Raw genomic sequence first — 22435 nt, forward strand, 5'->3', positions numbered from 1 at the left:
GAACAGAAAACATTTGCAAATCATTTATCTAATAAATGGCTGGTATCAAAATATATAAGAAACTCCTACAACTCAATAGCAAAAATGATAAATAACCTGATTTAAAAATGAACCAAAGACTTGAATAGACATTTCTCCAAAGACAACATCCAAATGGCCAATAAGTATATGAAAAAAAATCAGCACCACTAATCATCAGGGAAATGCAAGTCAGAACTTCAACACGTTATCATCTCAGACCTGTTAGAATAGCTATTGTCAAAAAAAAAAAGAACAGAGACACAAGTGTTGGTGAGGATGTGAAGAAATTGGAAAACTTACTCACTATTGGTAGGAATTCAAAATGAGGCAGCTGCTGTGAAAAGTATGGAGGTTCCTCAAAAAATTGGACATAGAACATCCTTACGGTTCAGCAATTCCACTTTTGGATGTTTATCCAAAAAACACCTAAACAAAACAAAAAGCAGAAATCAAAGAGAAGTTAACCCTCCCATGTTCATGTAGCACTAGTCTCAACAGCCAAGAATGTGGATGCAACCTCTATGTCCATTGACAGATGAATGGATTAAGAAAATGCAGTAAATACATACAATGGATTATTACTCAGCCTTTAAAAAGGAAGAAACCTTGCCATGTTAGAAAACATGGATGCACCTTAAGGACATCATGCAAAGTGAATTGTCAGTTAACAGAAGAACACCACATACGGTTCAACTTCCCATGAGGTATGTAAAATAGACTCAGAGAAGAAGAAAATGGGTTGTACCAATTTTTCTCAAAATTTTCTACCAAAGCAGAGTAGTCATAATAGCAAAGAAGAGAATGGTGGTTGCCAGGGGCTGGGGTGGAAAGGATAATGTTGCTAAATGTTTGAAATTTCACTTATTGAGGATGAATAAGTTCTAGAGATCCGACGTACAGTACCACACCTAGAACAAGACTGTACTGCAGACTGAGTAATATATTAGGAGGATAGCTCTCATTTTAAGTGTTTTGACCAACATAGTTCCAAAAAATGATTTAAGAGGCGGAACAATAAAAAATAAAGACAGGGTCCAGCGCATTTCTTTCCCCACAACCCTCCTCCCTTCCCTAACCATAGAAAATGTCTGAAAAGTTTGAGAAAATGGAGAAGGAGAAGTCACAACTCTCTCTAAAGTGGAAACAGCAAGCAATGTGTTGTATCCATTTTTTTCAATTTTTTTTTTTTTTTACTACAGCAGAGTATTCCAAAGATCAGTGGAAGAGATTAAATATAACCACAGGGTGCTGCACGGTCCCCTCTGAAGCAGACTGTTCTAGAGCTGGAAATTTATTTTGTTGCTTTCAAGTGAATGTGGGTTATACATTCCGTGTCCTGTGCCACAGTCTGTATAAATGTAGGTGATGTAGACAGATGTAACTTGACCTGCCTCATTTAACAACTGTTCAGTTTTCAGATTTACAATCCTCGAAAAGTTGCACCATGTTTGACAGAACGGCTTGACGTTTTTCCCCTCTATGATGACTTTCCCCCCAAAACGCACTAAATCAGGACACTAGTTCTAGGATATGGCTTTGGGCAAACATTCAGTTAACCTGTCACCTCAGGTTCTGGTCAGAATATTGAAATAGGAAGTAGGTCCCAAGACTAAGTGAACCCCAAAGGCTTTTCTTTGGACACATACACCAAACGACAGGAACAAAATGCCAGCCCATGCGTTTCTGTACAGGTGCTTTTCCCACCTGTTTTGAAGCACTGACCATTTTAGGCTTGATTTTGCCCTAAAGGCCTTTTTCTCTTTTACTTCAGTCAGTGAAGGAGAATGAATTCAAGTCTAAATACCTCAAGAACAGTGACTAAACACTCATATCTCATTGTGCCTTAAACTGATCATCTTTACAAGTATCTAATTGTTAAAGGCTAAAAATTGAAGAGGGGAATTCCTGTGTGAAACTTAATCTTCAGAATCATATGGCCTCTGTTTTAGCAAAACAATATAAAAATAAAAAATGCATTCTGAACCAGAGCTCAGAGCTCAACTCTCTCAGCTTAATTTGTGCACAGTCCTATGCTGGGAGAGAAAGGAGTTTGGTGTCCTTTCAAAGGAGGCTCTGCTGAAAGCCCAGTGGGCAGGCAGAACTACCCTTGTCCTCCTCGGTGCCTTTATCACTCCAGCTAGTGCTACTTGAGATCTCCTATCACACTTGGCCCAGTTCTCTACAGTCCTGGCCATCCTACTAGACACTTGGGCTCCTCGTGACTAGGCTGGTTGTGTCAATTTGCTGTGTTGTTTCTTATCCAACTGTGACCATCTCAAACGGTGTTTTTGGCATCAAGGCTACAAGAAACAGTGACTGAATTAAAATGCGTTAACTGCAAATTAACTGACGCAGTGAGAGATGTGTCCCTTTCCCAGGTTAACGTATCATTATTCCCAGGTAACGTAAGAACCAAGCTAAGGTCTTTATCTGCGTTGTTTCTGTTTGCCCTCACAAATTTCCCCTGGAGGCACCACTACTGCTCCCATTGGATAGATTGGTATAGAAGCCAGACGTGTTAAGAACATGCTCGAGTTCACTCAAATTCTGGTATGCGACATTAGCACACCTGTATTACTAACAATTACACTGTCAAACTCTTCTACATCTGCCAGCTCACAGCCCACTGTCTGCTCTGAGCTTGGGATGTGAAATTGAAAGCCAGGTTATCCTCATCTCTCTCCCACTGCACTCTATTTCACTGTGTTATTTTTTTAAATAGAAGTACAGTCAGTTACAATGTGTCAATTTCTGGTGTACAGCATAATGTCCCAGTCATGCATATATATACATATATCTGTTTTTATATTCTTTTTCATTAAAGGTTATTACAAGATATTGAATATAGTTCCCTTTGCTATAAAGAAATTTGTTTTTTTAATCTATTTTTATATATAGTGCTTAATATTCAGAAATCTCAAACTCCCAAATTTATCCCTTCCCACCTCCTTTCCCCCAGTAACCATAAGATTGTTTATTATGTTTGCCAGTTTGTTTCTGTTTTGTAGATGATTTCATTAGTGTCCTCTTTCTTTCCTTTTTTTTTTTTAAGATGCCACATATGAGTGCTATCATACGACATTTTTCTTGCTCTTTCTGGCGTATTTCACTTAGAATGATGATCTCTAGGTCCGTCCATATTGCTGCAAATGGCATTATTTTATTCTTTTTTATGGCTGAGTGGTATTCCATTGTATAAATAAACCACAATTTTATCCAGTCATCTGTTGATGGACATTTAGGTTGCTTTCATGGCACTGTGTTATTTTTAACTCAGAAAAGACATAGGGTGTCCAGATATGTGAAGAGCATTATGATCAACATTCCAAAGTGACAAAGTGAATCTATGACATAACAACAAAAGAATAAGTACATGTAGGAAGCCTGGGCCTCTGTATATATGTGAGAAAACATCCCTTGCAGAATTAGCCATCCTTAATCAGGAAAGCCCTTCTCCAGGGAGGGAGATTCCTAAACCATATGGTTAATGGGAGAGAGGGATACCGCAGCTGGAGACCTGAGAGGGGCTGGACATGCCCTGTTCTAGGTGTAGCTTGGGGAAAACATAATGGGGTCAAGAGTCCAAGTTCCTTCTAGAAAACATCCCATAAATCACTTGGTAGGAAAGCATAGGTAACCTTTACATCAGCCTGGGGCATATTTTCTTCGTGAACACGATGGCGTCTGGAACAATGAACAGATGTTCCCCACCCAGTGCTGCTTAACAACATTCTTGCTACCGGGGAATACCCCAGATATTAAGGGCTCAGCAGAGAATATTCTCTGCCTCGCCTAGTCATTCCAAAAGGCCACTCACGTCTGAAATTAGAAATAAAAAGGCTGAAGCACTTCAAAGAAGACAAATTCCACTGATATTCTTATTTCCCCATGGGAAAAAAAAAAATAGTATTTAAGCGTGGCAGCTGCACCAGATTCCAAAACGGGCCACATGTTTTGTGACAGCTGCTGACACAAGCAATTTCCTCAGATTAACTCCTCCAGTATATTTCATAGAGAAGTAGCAGAAGGAGCCACGTCTTCCCCGGCAGACAGAATTTTAAGTAAAAAGATGGTCCCATTTTTTTTCTCAACGTGTATATAAAATAACAACAACAACAAACCCTGCTAATGTATTTAAATAACTTGCAGAATGTGAATAAAGGACAGAGTAAAAGAGAAGTGTTGAGAAATTACCTAAAACGTTTTCCTGGGTTGTCATAACAATAGAATAATTTGGGCTCTTAAGCACTATATAAAACTCCACCTCTGAGAATCCAGCCTGACATCCATGGCGCTCTGAGGTTTATTAATTCACTTCCCCAGATCCAGTCCTTCCCGCTCTTAACTCATACCGCTCCAGCATGAAGAAACAGACAAAATTATCAATTTGATTGAATTTTTTTAAAGTGTTTTAAATCTTTTAAAAAGTACTCAATAGCTTTCTGAAATACATGCAAATATTGGATATGATTTTAGGAAATTCTTTCTGCTCTCGTAGATTAAAAACAAACTAGTATAATTAATGAAGGAAAAAAATGGTACTACTCTCCAGAGAAGAAAAGCACAGATGCCCAAAGGGGATAGAGGCATGTTTGCCAAAAATGTGAAGCTCTGAAGCACATCTTCCCGGAAGAAGACAACAGAAGTTCTTTGTAGCCCAGGCATCCTGCCCTGGAAATGGTCCAAGTACATTCAGGTGGTGACCTCCTTAGAATCAGCCTTTTCCTTTTCTATGCCAGGGATGATCCTAACTTCTATTGGACGGCAATAGACTGAGAAAGCACCATTGTCCTCCCTGCTCTGGTTTTATCTCCACGCTTCTGCAGAACCGTTTTTCTAAGAAAGTAAGTAGTCACTCTTGGTTAGTGACACCACGGAGATGCGACTTCAGTCAATGCTGGAAATTGTCTTAATCGCTTTATCCTGTATGTTTTCCACATGCATCCTGACTTCCCATATTTTATATCAATTTCAACATAGAGCACTATTCTGAGATGGTTGGATTATAACAAACTTCAATCCCAAATTTTCTCCAAGAAAAATGTGTCCCTGTTTAACATTTAATGACATTTAGTACTGAGTGACACCTCCAATGATACACCTAACCTTTTTTTTTTTTTAATGGATAAGAAGGAACAACATATCAAATGTAAAAATTTGGCTGAAACTTATGTTGCCTAAATCTTATATTAGATCTCCTTCATACCTTGCTCTCTTATTTTGAATGCTGACCTGTTAAAAAGAAATCATATCCAGAACTATGTATGGAGATGTGTATCCTAGTAAGAATTAATTACAAATAAGTACTTTAATTAGAATTAATCAAGGACTATCTTGGATGAAGGGGAACAATAAAATGTGATCTTTGGCAATAAGCAAACTGAGCTGGAAAATGTGCAGTCCTAGTTACTAAAACACCCATTGTGTGTGATGTACAGACAGCTTGAAGGGAATCTGGCTATCATCTCCAGACGCGTGTGGAGGCAACACAATACAGAAACCTAGGTTCATTCCATATCAGAATTCCAGAGTTGAAGACTTTCTTAGAGACCGTCTGGTTCAGCTGCCAGTCCTCTGTCTGAATCCCTTTTCTAGCATCTCTTTCGTGGTGTTACACATCACATATTTGAATTAATCCACTAGAATAATTTTTACTTGCAAGAAATAAAAACCCAACAAAACAGCTTAAATAAAAATACTTTATTGGTTCATATACCTAAATTTCAGAAGTAGGCTGGATTTCAAGGAAGGCTTGCTTAATCCAGGGGCAAAACAAGACCACCACCCTCCCATCTACGTCTCTATTTGGTACTCCATGGTGTCAAACCCTCCTACAGGTTAAATTCCTCTTATTGTGAGCAAAGAACCAACAGTCCCCAGGGCAACAGGCTGCCATCTTCACGTCAAGGAGGAACTCTGTCCTGTCAGTCGAAGCAAAGCCCCAAGCTTGCTCCAAGGGAAAGTGAGGGAGAGAAAGGATAGGACCATGACACTGCACGCTCGTGACAGGGATCTGTCACTTTCCAATATTGTCCCTTATATCTTCGGGCGTATCTAAGATTCAGAAGGTTTAACAGCTATTCAAACATCATATGTAAAGTCCTAAATACTAACTCTGACCACTTGAATTTTTAAGAGCAAAGCATTAAAATAGTCATACCTATATTAAATTGTCATCACCCCAGAAGAAGAGTTCTCTTAAGTGAGAACTATGACATATTACATACTACTGTTTTTAACCAAGGGGGCATCACTAAAAAGACGAGGACACTGTTGGGTAAATGGTGGCTGAGTTAGTACAATATTTTATATAGCTCGCTGCTATTTGAGCTGATGATAAAGCTGCAGCTGACACTTGTAATTTGGAAGCTAACAGCCCAGTTTTTAGTAATGGGGTAACAGATATGTCTTTTAAAATGTACACGCTCGCATAATATCCAGAGAATGTCACATCTGTGCATGTGTATAGTTCCCACATACCAAACAGAGGTAACTCAGACCATCTAAGTTATTTACACATTCTTATTTTACTTATGACTCTAGTGTTACCAGAAAATATTATGCTTTCATTTGTTGCCTTGCCAACCAAGGATTTCTTTTCAAGACCTGTTAAGCTAGGCCACATCCCAGATAATTTGAAAACCAGGAAAACTGAATCCTCCACCTCCCCTTTAGCCTTTAGATCTTCTCAGACAAAATTGTCTGCCTGATTTATATATTTGTGACTTTAAGCTGAAGCTCTGTTCACATGACTCCCTTTCTTATCCAGGTCCTCTTTCTCAGATGGACTGTATAAGGAAGTGCCAGGAGAAATACGACTGTTTGGGGAGAAAAAAAATCAGCTAAAAAACTGTTCTTTTAAAAAATTTGAACTCTTTAGAGATATTCTTTACTGTAGAATTATAACTGATAAAGCCATGGCCGCTTGTAAGTTTCTGAAAACCGTATCTTTTATTTTTATTGTAGCCCCAACGACAAGCACCAGGTAGGTCTTAATGCGTGTTAGACAAAGAAGTGTCCCAATCTATTGGCATATTTTTCCTGTTAATTTTCACAGACTTCCTCTACCAAATGTTCTAAAGGAAAACAATGGTTTGATAATTTTAAATTATTTTTGTTTTTGAAACTCAAATGCCAAGTGGATGAAATAAAAGAATACCTGGTTTATTATTTCCAATTATTTCCTGCTGCCATGAATCTCGTAAAAACAAGCACTGGAGAGCGGAGCTGGAGACGATGACAAATGTGCTCTTTGTGGCAGATTTGGGGACATCTTTAAACGATTCTTTAGAAATGTCATCTAAGCTCAGCCAGATACTGTCCCTACACACTTGGTGGCATTGCTTTCGCACAGCAGCGTCTGACGCTTTCTATCATTTGCTTCATATTCCTCCATGTTCTACAGCACAGGAAACAAATGGACTGTATCCAGAGGCTGGGAGACTTACTGCCATATCAAGAAACAACCATGCGCAGAATGAGAAGACCTCTCAACCCAGACCAGTCTTTGATTTTGACAAGTCTAAGGTGACAAAGATTAGTCCAAGGCTTATTAAATGTTTTCAAAGCCCCTTCTAGTTCTAGAATTATATCATCTAATATATGGCCAATATTGACAAATGTTTAGACATATAAAATGATTTAAAACCATCTTGAGTAAATCCACTAATTCACTGTTCAGCCATCCAACTGTGAAACTCTAGTAAATTACAGTACAAAAATTTTTCTTCTTTACTATCTTGAACCATTCAATGAACCACTTTATAAATTATAGTAGCTATCTCATACTAATAACAATGTTTGACTACACGGATGAATGTTCATTTTCATTTCGCTTAAAATAAAACCAGACTTTTGTTGTCAATTACACCTCTACCTTTCGTACATGTGTATGAATAAACTCACTTGATAACAGAGTTACGAAAGACATTAAAAACTTGCCTGAACACCATTCCATCTTCCATTCCCCTTTGTAAAATCATAGAATGCATCATTATCAAAAGTGTAAAGCTTCCTTGTGTGAATAAATAATACCTTTAGACAGTGCCAACCGAACAGTCATCCTGTGAATGTAATTCGCAAGAGTGACCTAGACTTTCTTGGAGAGGAGGTAGGAGAGCCTAAATTAGAAAATGAATTTTTATAAAGCAAGCTCATACAGGCTTACTAAAGAAAAATGTTTCACACAGATGGTATTCCTCGTAAAGCCTTATCTTGCATGGAGAAGTAAGAAGTCTGGAGTTCGGGGGCTTGAAGACTAACAGTGTGAGTGATGCCACCTGTCATTTAATTGCTGGGCTCTGAACATCACCAGCAAGCTCATTCTCATGGCTGTGCACCTTTGCAAACTTCAAACTTGTTTGGGCCAACAAACTGGGTTTGTACTTGCAGTCCTATAGAAATCCTGTTATAGAAAAACAAGTTTGTCTGGCCACTGAGCGGTTTAAAGACAAGACAGAATCTCTTTGTAGTCAGTACACAATTATGAAGCTGCGTTGTTCAGAAAGAACACTTGAACATCAGCGTCTCCTGAACTTTTTTTTTTAGGAGTATTTTATGTTCAGTCAACTTGTTACTGCTGTGTTCAAGTAGATGAGCATGTAGATGAACACATGCAGAATAGGAGCTGATTGAGACAGAGCGCTCTGAGAGGAGATAAAATTGAGATAATGTGGACTAAATCAAGTCCTTCGGAGATTTTCACATGCTAATCCTAAATGAAGCAAGCAACCCACAGAAAGTCATTTAAGGTATCGCACTTTTTTTCCCTCAGATGCAAAGAGTACATTGTATTGAGTCAGTGTGCTCCCCCCCATAGACCTCTATCAACGCTGATTCATAGTCACTAACTGTGCCAACAGGACACTAAGTTCCCTTCTAGTCCATTTTACATAGCTCTCTTTATAACATACTTACACAAGTTTCTTATCTGATTTTTTTCATGTCTGTGTAAGCATTTTTATGTCTTATCATCTTCATAATTGTCACTGTTATGATTACAAAATGTTTTATTCAGTTAAATGGATTTACCATTGGTTCATTCCAGTTATTTCTGGTACTATGCTACAGATAGCATTTCCTTGCATGCAAATTTTTCCAATTCTAAATTTGTTCCCTTAAAATGAGTGCAGAAAAGACAGTCTCTTCAGTAAGCAGTAGTGAGAAATCTGGACAGCTCTATGTAAAACAACGAGATTGGAACATTTCTATGTCTTTGTACAGCAAGCGAAATCACCAACAAAAAGACAACCTATGGAATGGGAGAAAATGTTTGCAAATGGTGTAATCTACAAGGTATTAATATCCAAAATATATAAATAGCTCATGCAACTCAATATTGAAGAGACAACCCAATAAAAAAAATGGGCCCAAGACCTGAATAGACATTTTCCCAAAGACATACAGATGGCTAACAGGCTTGTGGAAAGATGCTCCACATTGCTAATTATTAGAAAAATGCAAATCAAAACCACAAGGAGATACTACCTCACATCTCAAAGTCATCAAAAAGTCTACAAATAACAAATGTTGGAGAGGGTGTGGAGAAGAGGGAACACTGGTACACTGTTGGTGGGAATGTAAATTGGTACAGCCACTATGAAAAACAGTATGAAAGCTTCCCTAAAAACTAAAAATAGAATTATCATATAATTCAGCAATTCCATCCATTCCTGGCTATATAAAGAGGAAAAACGAAGACACTAATTTGAAAAGACATATGTACCCCAATATTCATAGCTGCATTGTTTATAGTAGCCAAGATCTGAAGGCAATCCAAGTGTCCCTCAACAAATGAATGAATAAAAATGATGTGATATATACACACAGACACACAGGAATATTACTAGTCATAAAAGATGAAATTCTGCCATTTGCACTATCATGGATGGACCCAGAGAATATTATGCTTAGTGAAATTAGAGAAAGACAAATACTGTACGATATCATTGTATGTGGAATCTAAAAGAATACAATAAAAAATGTGTATCGCAAATCAAGACAGGCTCACGGATATAGAAAACAATTTAGCGGTTACCAGTGGGGAGAGGGTACTGAGGACGGGAAAGAAGGGAATATGGGATTAAGAGACATAAACTACTATGTATAAAATACATAAGCAACAAGGATGTCTCGTACAGCACAGGAAATTATAGCCAATATTTTATAATAACTTTTAATGGTATATTATCTAAAAATACTGAACACTATGTTGTCCACCTGAAACTAATATTGTAAATCAACTGTATTTCTTTAAAAAATAAAATTTAATTTAAAAAAGAAAGTAGACATTATTCCAGAACACGCCACAAACTTATTCAGTCATGGACTAGTCACTCTGCTTCAGTCTTATCATACCTATGGAGTGAGCTACTTATATTCAAATGAAAGGTACTGTTAAAGTGCCGTGACATTCCAAAGGAAAACATGTTTTTTAAGAATTACATTTTGTTATTATATTTTATTAATAGCGATTTAATTCAGGGGCACTCGATCTGGATCTTAAAAATAAGAAGCAAGTAATTGGACCCTGATTTTAATTAGCATCCGAAGCTTATTTTTGAAGCCCAGCAACAAATTCAGAAAAAAGGAGTCATTTAAAAAATACTTAATACTTCTTTGAATTTTTCCTTAAATATTTTAAAGAGTTTTAAATTCCGTCTACAATTTACTTTCTCTCAGTAAATAAAGTCCCTTTACACTTATGAGCCAGATACAGTGCTTCTTATATAAACATTTTGGATAGAATTTAAAATAACTGTCACTTAGTTTATGATAACATATTAAATTCTATTTGTTTCCAAATGCCCAATGGCATTCAATGTAAGTTCAACAGAAATATGGATATTTGAAAAGATGAAAAGCCAAAAAAAGTTCCATGTATGTTTTTTATTAAAGAGATGACATTTAGAGCAGTATTATATAAATGCAAAACTCTAAGACCAAATCAAATATCCATAGATAGGGCCATGGATAAGTATACACTGGTAACATTCATGCAAAACAGTTCCCTAGGACAGTGAAAGTGAGTGAACTGCAGCCTTTCATTTCACATAGAAGGATCTTTATAATGTTTTAAAAAATCACGTAGCAAAAAAACCATAGTGCTACTCTAATTTTCAAACAAATTACAAGTCTGAATAACACTGACGTGAAACTGTCAAGAAAACAAGGATGATTAAGTTCTGTAGGATGATGCTAAGGTGGAGAGAGAAAAGACAGACACACTGGAGATGCAACGTTCCCTTCAACAGGTTTCTGAGTTAGTACTGTGCTACACGCTTATATGAACATGGTGTGTTATTTTAAATATATTTGTCATGTTTAACTTCAAAAAATGCAAGCTCTAATAAGATCTTTTATGTCTGCAAAACAAGGGAGTTTTAAAGGATTATTTTAGGACTAATAGCTACATAAATAATCACTATATTAAACTAATAGACTAGAATAAACTATAAACTAATAACTAGAATAACTAAATAAAAATTTGGAAAGAAAATTTAGAAATATATTTTGAATAACAAACCAAATATACTTCAGCTATACTAAGAAGTTGAAAAAAATTTTAGGGGATGAATTTACAGAAATGTATAGAATGTTTATAGTATATAGGAACAAATATTTGTTATATCAGCAAGAGAAGAAACTGCATAAAGACATCACTGACAGATTAAAATGTTAATATTTTAAACATCTGTACTGTTATAAAAAGTAAAGTTATTAACAAAATATTTCAACAAACGAGGCAAAACTTAAAGGCAAGTTAAGAGTTCCTTAATTTAAAATAATTCTTAACCACTATTAAATAAGTGGAGAATCTTACAGCAACATATAATTTTTTAGGAGAGACCTACAAGATTGGTGATTGCTTCTTTCTTCAATTTACTACTTCTGGGTTTTAACTTTCCCAAGGCTACTTGCCTTCTAATAGAATTAAAACTAAAGAACCACACTGGGAGTAAGAAGACATAATTTCTGCATTATCTCATTTACACAGCTTCAGAGTTCATCCACCCATTAAGGAGGGAAGTCAGTAAATACCAACCGTTCTTGCCACCAATGCCAGGAGAAAGCAGCCCTATCATTTTGCATAATGTTATGTTTACGTCTCTTCCATTTATCTTGGCAAGAGAGAATACTCTTGTGAAGGGGGATGACCACAAAGATCACTTCAAGTCCCTGACATATTAAAAAAGACTCTGTCCATAGTTACGTCCTTAAATTGGATTAACCAAAAGAAGAAATCACAGTAGTGTTTTATTTCATTATCTCATGGATTATCCTAGCATAAAACCATTGCTTTGTCCTTCAGAGGAAAAGTTAAATTACAGTGATCGTGCAGAATGAGCCACCAAATTATACCTCAGAATTCGGAACTCCCCAGGAAAAAAAGTTAGCCTTAGGTAAAAAGATAAAATTATGAAATGCTTATTGAATAAAATTTAAAATTAAAATATAAATTAACATTAATCACAAATAAACACATTTTGTTTCTCTAAGATTATCAATAGTGGTATTTACAATGTAGAAAAAAATGTATCTTCATGATTGATAAATTATATATCAATTCATATTTCACTAATGTATGTACAGAACACATTGAAATATGAAATATTTTATAGATTAATTTTATTTTAATGCCATATCAACATTTCTTTGAATGTAGTACACTCCATGCTATTAAATTATTCCTGATAATATCCACATCTACAGTTACCCTATTTGAGTAATTGGAAGAGATGAATTCACATGCAATTGATCTAAGTCATCCAGGAAAGTATTATTATATCAGTGTTGATGTTCAGTGAAACGAATTAGGCGATCTCGCATTTATCTGTAAATGAAGGAGATGCTACAGGGGAAAACTTCCCCTACATTTTTATTTTTATATTGTTTCTCTCTCATTGCCAAGCACAAGTTATTGTTATTCTGCATGCCCTAGAAGTGAATGTATAGGTGCACATGAATTTATTATGGCTGGGGTGGGTGGACCGGCAAGGAGACAGGTGGAAGGATCAGGGTGGAATAGTGAGGCTCACGATGACAGAGGATATAGTCAAGAGTCAATAGGTCAGTTGTGGAATATTCCTGGGGAGATAAAGCTTGAGTTTTGACAGTAAAGATCCATTTATTATTGATAATATTTTAATATATTATATTAATAATATTTATTGGTAATAAATTAATACCACTTTATTCTTTTCATACATTGACCAAGGATAGACCAGGCAAGAAGTTAGCATGAGGAATGCAAGAGGGAAGATGCTGAAAGTTTAATACACTTTAGCAAGTGTATGTGAACAAGCAAGCGAAAGTTGGTGACAGAGAACCCGTGTATAGATTAGACTTTACAACACCTACAGGAGGAGAAGTCATCTGCACGACAAAGGTAAAGCGCAGGAGGAGTAGGCTTCAGCAAGAGGGAAAAAATATTGTATAAAAGTGGAGGCAAAACAGAACGGATTTTAGAATAGTAAAGAAAGTTTGGAACAGCAGAAAGGAGTTTATCAGAGAGGGGACCTTGGGAGGAAATCGGCGAACCGAGACCAAGATTCTGGCACACGGATACAGAAGGCAGGATTTGGGAGCAAGTACTGAAGTGAGGGGTTGAGCTTTAGGACAAACAAATATCCTACTGAATCATAAATTGAGAACCAATCAAAATAGCAAGCATAAAGGTAACATTCAGATTGTAAGGCTATAACTCCTTAAACACACCTCCTGTCCATGTTAAGATTATTCCTGGAGACAATAATGAATATGTAGGAATTTGGGAGTATCGTCAGATCCTAGGGTGGGGCAGAAAAGCCCACTAGGTACAGCTCAGCAGGAACTAAAGGTAGGTCTTGAGAATCAGATAGATATAGATCATTTCTCCTAATACAAGGACAAGAAAAGTTCATTCGTTTATCCACTATGCCCCTTATTCTGTGAATGGTTAAGACTTTCTAAAAGACCAGCCAGTGACGTGAAACACCATAAACACGAAGCTATTTTTAAAAGGCTGCCTGATATCTAGATATAGATACACAGAGAACTGCAAAATAAAGTAGTTCAACATGCCTTTCATTATATCCTCCCCGCCAAAGATAGTGGATGAAGGGGAAATCTAAGGCAACCTGTTTCTAGGAATGTCCAAAATGAGGGTATAAAAGTCTTAGAATTACTCAGATGGCAGCTATTTGGCTATTTCTGCCCACTGAGGACTTGGAATACATCTGCACTCATATGTCTTATGATTCTTATTCCAAGTCCAATTCTCTCTTCAAGGTTTAGGTTAATTATTGCTTGGACCAGAGCAACATAGAAAAGCAAACCAATCTCGATGAAGAAATCAAAACAAGTTGTTGTTTACATAATTAACATCATGTCTGCCTTGAAATTTACATAGGGTTTAATTACTTGCCAAGCACTTTCTCCTACATTAATTCACTTATTCCCTGCATCCACCCTTTAAGGTAGTGAGGACAGGTGTCATTAGTCCCATTTTAAAGGTGAACACATCAGAACCTGCTTAAGTGACTTATGCAAGGTCAAACTGTGGTGAGGACTAAAACTCCTTTTTTTTTATTAGAAATTCAAGGGTTACGGCCAGCATTCTATCTAAAGACTACCTAAATCCTGGAAGAAGCCATGTACCTGTCTAAATCACCACATTCCTTTCTAAGCTCACTTAAATTTCTGCAGTCCTTTATTAGATAAGTAATTCACTTTAAAATAGTTAAAACGGATTTTTTTTTTGCAAATACCACTTAGCATTTGTAAATCAACAATGGTCACTGTGTCGTTCTGAAAGCTAACTTTCTTTTTTTTAAGGCTAATTTTTAAAAGAAGAGTATTTCATTTGTCTTGTGTTTCACCAACCCAACTTAATTTAACATACAGGTATAGAGAAAGACGGATTTGGATCTTGGCCGATACTTTGTACTGTATTATAAAAGCTGAAGAGAACAAGGGACCAAACATTTTATTCAAATCTGTCTATCATAGATCCAAAGTGGATAAGAATTTACATCCTTGTTGACATATTTATAACCATATTTTCTAAAACACTTAAGTGCCTTGGAAAGTAGAACTACTATAATAACAGCTTGGAAAGCTTTTATCTGAATCTTTTAGTCTCCTTATCCGTGTCCTGAGCAGATAAGGTCACTCTGGCATCTGGAACAGCCCTGCAGGGATGAAGGAGGGCAGACCTGGTGCCTCTTGAGGTGTCGAGATTTTGGTCGTACGTGAGCAGATGACTCTCATTTTAGATTGTTCTTAAAAGAACCCACGGGCAAATAACTCGCAGAGTTAGACAAAGGTATTTGAAGCCAGGTTCGTGTAGGATGACTGTACAGACTCGCTCAGCTCCTGGCTGTGTCTGCACGTGTCCTTCACTAAGTATGTGGCTCAGCCCGAAGGGGAGTCAGTTCTGCTTGTGCAACTTAGGCTGTTTATACCTTTCTGTTCAACAAAAGGGTTGTTTGTTGTTTAACTCTGCCTGTTCATACAAGTCAAGGACAGGTATCTTCTCTAACTCATAAACCTAGCAGGAAAAAAAATGAAATCGCAATATCCAAAGGTAGCCATTGATTTGCGATCTTGTGTTTTCATGTAACTCTGGGTTGCTTTTTTATTTATCAGATTGTGAAGTTGATTTCAAAAACATGTTTTTCTAGAAAGCAGCAATGTATTCAAAAGATACTGGTGCATCCCCCAGTCATATTTATGTTGTGTTTTTCAAGTATTCAAGATATTTTGAACTATTAATAATGTCCATTAAAGAAATTTTAGAAATTTAAGTAGAGGAAAAAAATCACCTGACTCCTAGCATTCATACCCAGTCAGGCTGACAGTGTATTTTATTTTATTTTATTTTAGGTACCAAATTACTTTATTTGAAGGAATGGTACTAAGGAAAGAACATTAAGTAGATGTTTTGGTACAACTTATAGAAAAGGTAAAGGTAACCCAAACATGCATGCACTGCCTTGGTGACCAGGGAGGTCACCCCTGTGGCTCCAGGAAGCCAGCCTAAGGCTTAGCTCTCATAATCACTGTTTCCCAGGGTGAGCTTGTCAAGGAGATACTCCGCCATGCCAGATTCAGGGGCCCCCATCTTGCGCAAGTTGGTTACAGGGTCACCCAGTTCTTTGATGGATTTCACCTGCTCGTTCAGGTAATGCCTCTCAAGGAAGTCACACGAGTGGGGGTCATTTTTGTCAGTGGCCAGTTTGTGCAATTCCAGTAGTGACGGATTCACACTTTTTTCCAAGCGTAGCGCACATTCCATTGCATTCAGCCCATTCTCCCAGTCGTCATGGTCTGCTTGCTTGATATCCTGAAGGAAGATTCGGCCACCTTGTTGGTTCTGCAGCTTCATCAGTTTCTCAGCATGTTCCCCCTCCTCATGAGATTGGTGAAGAAAGTACTTGGCAAAGTTCTTCAAAGCCACATCATCACGGTCAAAGTAGTGTGACATGGGCGGGTAGACGTAGGAGGCGCACAGCTCCAGGTTGATCTGGCGCTTGATGGCAGCCTCCGAGGCCTGGTGGTGGTGCTGGCGCACCTGCGAGGCGTACGCGGTCGTCACAGCGGGTGGCCGAGAAGAGGCGGCGGCGGCGGCGGCGGGGACCTCGGGGCGGTCGGAGGGCGCTGTGAAGAGGTGGCGAGCGCTGGCTCTGCGTGGCCGGCGGGGGCGGGGGACGAGCGCCGGGCTCCGTCCAAGCACTGCTGAAGCAGGAAACCGCGGCGACTCTCCGCGAAGACTGTCCAGGCTGCCATTTTAGAACTTTTGGCTTCCAGACTATTCCCTCCTTATTTTCCATACAGATGAATTCATTTCCTCATTCGTTTACTGCAATAAAAACTGCATTAGGCACATAACACAGGGTGGTACTCTGGGATGCTGGAGATGTAACAAGCACGATTCCTATTCACACAGGGAACTAGTTTGTGGGAGGCAGAGATTTGTGCATTAGAACTTACCATACAGTTTGGCAAGTGCCAGAGTAGGAAAACTACAGGACATTGTGGGAGCACACAGGCAGAGTCTGAGGCTTCCTCCTAAGGGGACAGCAAATGTGAACGACAGAGACAAGGGAGGACATGATTTTAGAAAACTGAAAATAAATTCAGCATGACTAGACTGTAGAGGTTAACTGGGCAAACTGTAACAGAAATGACTGGGAAAAAATCACTGTGCCAGATCTTTTTTTATCATCATGTAGCTAGGCAAATAGTTATCGAGCATCTGCCTTGTGTCCCCAGGATACATTAATGAGCAAAATGCCAGCCCGGTTCCTGCCCTCAGAGATCTCTGGAGGTCAGAAACGTGTTGAGTATTATCACAGGAGAGCAAACAACATTGCTGCAATACACGGCCAATCCCAAACCTAGTTTAAGGGGTAAGCGAGTATCTCACAGGAAAACTGGCAAATAACCCAACCTTAAAGAGTGAGCCAGATGTCACCAGATAATGGGAACAAGGAGTGAGAAGTCAAAAGAAGAAAGAAATATCCAGAGCCTTCTGAACCATGTTAAGGAGTTTAGGTTTCAACGTAAGAGTTTCAGGATTTTAAGGAAAGGTATTATACCCTCAAATTTTCCTTTGGGCAAGAACTGTGATGCAGAGATTGGATTAGAGGAACAAGACCTTAGACAGAGAAACGAAAGATGGGGTGGTTGCATTGGTGCAAATGCAGAATGGCAGTACCGTGAACTAGGGCAGTGCAGTGGGTTGGTCAGACTGAAGAACTATCCAGTAGATAGAATCAACAGAACATGTAACTAACAACCTGTGCACAGAAAGAAGAAAACCTAAGGGTTAAACTCACCCTGATTAAAGACAATGTCTTGGGCAAATGGTTGGACAATTCCAAAAGAGAAAACCAAAGTGATAAACTGGTCTGGAGAGGAAGACGGGTAGTTCAGTTTGATGCATGCTACTGTTGAGGTGTTTTGTTTTTGTTTTTGTTTTTTTTGAGACATTCAAGTGAAGTTGTACAGTGTTATGCTATAATTATTAAAAATAGGCATAATATGGACACCACCAATATTGAATTCTATTGCATCTCCAGGAAAAAAAAAATTGTCCTGCTTTCTTGTGAGGTTCACCTATGTTAATCCATGCAGCTGTGGTTCATTACTTTTCACTACTGAATGGTATTCGATTGTGTGTTGGGGGAGCAGCTATGTGTACATACATACATCTGTGTTGGTCTGAGTATTTGCTATTGAAATAAATAGTGTTATAAAAGACTCCTTCATCTGTGGAGTCAACCAACCACATATGGAAATTCCACAGATGAGCAAAGCTGACTGCACTGTGCCATTTTATTTAAAGGACTGGAGCATCTGCCAATTTTACTATCTGAGGAGGAGTCCTGGGATGAATCCCACACAAATACCAAGGGACGGACGACTGTACCCCCTTCATTGTGTGAATGCTTCTCTAGAGTCCACAAGTGGAATAGGTTGGGCCATTTAGTGTGTGTGTCTTCAACTTTGCTAAGTGTGGTCCAATTTTACTCCAAAGGCTGCTAATTTACCTCTTCATCTGAACTGTTTGAGAGCTTCCTTTGCTCCACACACTCAAAAATTGTTATTCTCAGAATTTAAAATTTTTCATCAATTTGGTATGTAAGAAATAATGGTTTTAATACACATTTTTCTGATTACATCTGTCAAACAGTATCTTGCAAAGTTAAAATTTAATGCAAAAACCTGCAAGGGTATGATATCCACTAATCTCTTTTGCATAACAGGAGAAGAGTTGAACACATTACACACAATTCTACATTGCTTAACAGAGAAAATTTAGGTACTTGTGTTCCTGATGCAAGAGACTAAGAATTGTACATTCTGTAGGATCAAGTCTTGGAGACTGTTGCTTCCATTTCATGGATAAATTTTTTTGGTCTAGAATTCTACAAAAGTATTTTAGAAATATAAAATAAGATTACTTATCTGTACACCTATTCTGTGTGTGGGTCAAATTCTGAAAAATATTAGCCAAAGCAAGAGAAATCTACATAACATGAAAATTTGGCATCAATGTTCACAGAACTACTTTCTTTTAAATAAAAACTGCATCTAGTAAGTAGGGGGTTTTGTCTATTTGTTTATTTTCTTGAATCACTTGGATTATTCTCACAGGTCATCCTCTTCTTTTTCTGCCTAGAGAAAAGGAGTCTGATGACCTAAATGTAAAGCTCTCTCTTTCTCTCTGTTCACAGGTGGACTATTCATTTTGAAAAATAACCACATGTTTTGGCTTGTGCATTGACACAGTGCCACCGTTAATCTAAGTTCTTTAGATTTATGAAATAACTCTGTTGACAGGCCTAACATGGGATTCTTCTCAACACCAACTCTCAGCTTCAGGTGCTCTTGGGTTCACTTTTTCTTATTAACAAATCTCCCCCAAGTGCCCAACATTCACATGCTAATGGATAGCTACTCTACAAGAATATTGTCTACAGCTTGACACCTATATATATGGTATATTTAAACACATAGTATGTTTGTACTAAAGGTTGTCCAGTGAAATACAGGTATGTAAGTATACTTTGTTATTCTTATTTTCTATATTCTACATTTTCCAGTATTGCTATATTCCATACATGCTGCATGCAATTCAGTTGAGCAGTCCTCCTTATAAATATTTTACCAGCAAGATGAGCTTCCTATGTAACTCTGTTATAAATTTCCTATGCACCATTGATCGGGTAAGTATTCCCAGAGCTTATTCGGAAAAAACCTACCACCTCTTCAGATGTTTACAATGTTTAAAATGATGCCAACAACTTTTCCTATGTGAAAACTGGAATAATCCCCAAATCAGCCTGCGCTTTGCTCGGGAATCACATCAAAATTGACATAGTTGTCAACTCTCACCACTCAGAGAGGATGCTTTGGAGAACAAAGCCAACCAGACTAGTTGCTGCCACTTAACCACTCAGCTAACCATTAAACCAAGGGCTGGAGCTCTGACAATGTCCCTGCCAAACTTTTTCTTACTTGAAATCCAATACGTTTATTTATATTATACTTCCAGGTAATGTGTGTGAACGCACACAGGCACACACCAATTTTTCCCACTCATTTTTTCAGGACTGTTTATTTAGGTAATTTGAAGCAAACAAAACCTCTGCTAACTGGTTCTCTGAGCCAAGCTAGTTCTACCACTGCTTGGTTCCCAAATTAAATTCAGTTATAAATACAGCTTATGTTATTTTACATTTTTTTATACTGATTTAAAATTTACATTTTCAGGTTCTTTTACACCATGTTCTGATCATGTAATTCTCCTGACACACACAGGAACTCTCTCTCTACTTGCAGCCCCAGATAACTCATGTCTGCAAATAGCGTACTGGCCGTACTGCACAAACCATCTTCAAATTTAGATGGTCCTACACGTGCAATAAATGATACTCATCAACTTAAGAAAATGAACCTCAAGAATGAATTATAGCTGCATGGCAGAAAACTCTGGTTAGAGTTCATTTTAGGAGAAAAACATGAAGACAATATGTCATATTGTCAACCATGGAAAATGTTGAAGAAAACACTCATTTGTTGTCACCTATTTTAAAACTGTACGGCTATAGAGATTAGCATGCCATGCAGATTTCATGAACCTCTGTATTTTATGTTTTTTTTTTAAGTACTGGAGGGTGTTTTCAAAATTAAACCCAAAACAACTAGGAAAACATGTTTGGCCTTGTAGTATAATTTGGTTCATTGTGTTAATGCGGTGATATATACAATGATCAAATTGAAACAAATATAATGAGAAAGGGATGGGGGAGAGCCTTATATATTACCATAGATAGTCATACGTCTATATTAGATGCTTATCATTTCTTAATGCTGTTAATCCTGGACAAGGAAACTGTGTTGGAGTTAGTATAATGCTGGCATAGATAAATCCACTTTTATTTTGTTTCTCTCTACAGATGCAACCTGGCATCTAGCAAAGCAAGATTTTGCCCAGGAAACCTTACACAGACACCTACGAGGTCTCTTTCTGCAAAGGTTTTTGCTTGAGCAGCACGACCCCCAATTCTCTTTTTAATTCAGTCCAGGATCATTGCCATTGAAACCTTTCCTCTGGTAATTTAACACTGGCCTTCTCTGTGCTTGTGCTTTAATGGTATTTAACAGTAATAGAAATGAATTTTTTTAATTATTTTTTCTTGTAAAAAAATTTTTAGTTAAAATTTCCTTCTTTTATACACAAAGAAAGATGGAGAAAGTTTCAGTGACTGCATTAAAATGACCTGATCAGAGCTCACTTTTCTTTTTTGCATCCAATCCTTGTCTCATAATGTGCTGCTGTTTGTCTTTAAATAGAGCATGCCTTCCCAACCCCAGCTTCCTTCTTCAGTTTAATAAAGGCCCACCAAATCAGTCCTTCTTTTACCTAAGATCATATGCAATTGTAAGCACCTCATCAACAAATGTTCTGCTCAGCAAGATTGGAATATTGTCCCCTGTTTCATGTGCTCATTGTGTGAGATGGATTACTGACAAAGTCGATCACCAGAATTGTAACTGTTTCACATACAGTATGAGAAAAGCCACACGTTAAATTCCTGAACCCCTAAATGAAACTCAAGGAGTAAATTCAAGAGTTACGATATTGGCTTGGAGCATGTGAACTAGGATGCATTATCCACAGACAGACATGCTTCTACTGGGAAATTTTGGACATGGGACATGGAACATACTTCACTGAGGATTTTCTGGAAAGCTGTATAAATTATATCCATCACATCAACCGCTGATAAATTCATTTGCTACCAGTGAGCAGCTGAGTCACATCATATTTTGGTATAAGTGATCCGAGTCTTTGATGCTGGTCTACAGCAGAGTCTTGTGAGGCAAACCCACTGTTCTCATGTCTGGGAGAATTTCTGTCAAAGAAACTACAAAGCACTTTTATGTGATTTAGTCTATGTTCAACTGCTTTTTCCCTTCCCTTCCTAACAAAGAAAGGAAAAAGAGCAAGACATCAGGCAGGAATGGGGATCAAGTAAGACCACATATCAAAATGACTTCAATCTGCAGAGTTCAATGTGTCTCTTAAGGAGTATAAACCTGATGAGCATAACCATGTGAAAGAAAAATGGTTTTGTCTTCTTTCTTCAGTGCTCATAGCATCCCTACTAAGTCCATCACCACTAAAGCACAAATGAGTCCATTTAAAACTTTTTCAAAGGATCAATTTCCTGAGAAAATAAATGAACTTCCTACACTACATCTCTCAGTGGGTATCTTAGAGGATCCACGTGGGCAGAGTTAGAAATTAACACAAACCAAATAAAACAGCCACAAGAGCACAACTCAAAAATGACAAAGACAATGGGGGATACCTGTACCAAACTTACAGCCAAAGGACTTGGTCAAAGACTGAGACATGAAA

General features: G+C 37.7%; 1 long non-coding RNA gene and 1 pseudogene across 1 annotated transcript in view; both read right to left on the bottom strand.

The window, feature by feature from the left end:
• Positions 1-316: 316 nt before the first annotated feature.
• The window catches only part of LOC135321691 (uncharacterized), a 173086-nt gene continuing 150967 nt past the window's right edge, over positions 317-22435 (bottom strand). The window contains exon 4 of the long non-coding RNA XR_010381670.1: positions 317-447. This is a non-coding gene — a long non-coding RNA (uncharacterized LOC135321691). The remainder of the gene's footprint in view (positions 448-22435) is intronic.
• Positions 15867-16788, bottom strand: LOC105099647 (ferritin heavy chain-like; annotated as a pseudogene).

This window comes from Camelus dromedarius, chromosome 7 (assembly GCF_036321535.1).
Source record: "Camelus dromedarius isolate mCamDro1 chromosome 7, mCamDro1.pat, whole genome shotgun sequence".
In the NCBI taxonomy this organism is placed as follows: Eukaryota; Metazoa; Chordata; class Mammalia; order Artiodactyla; family Camelidae; genus Camelus; species Camelus dromedarius.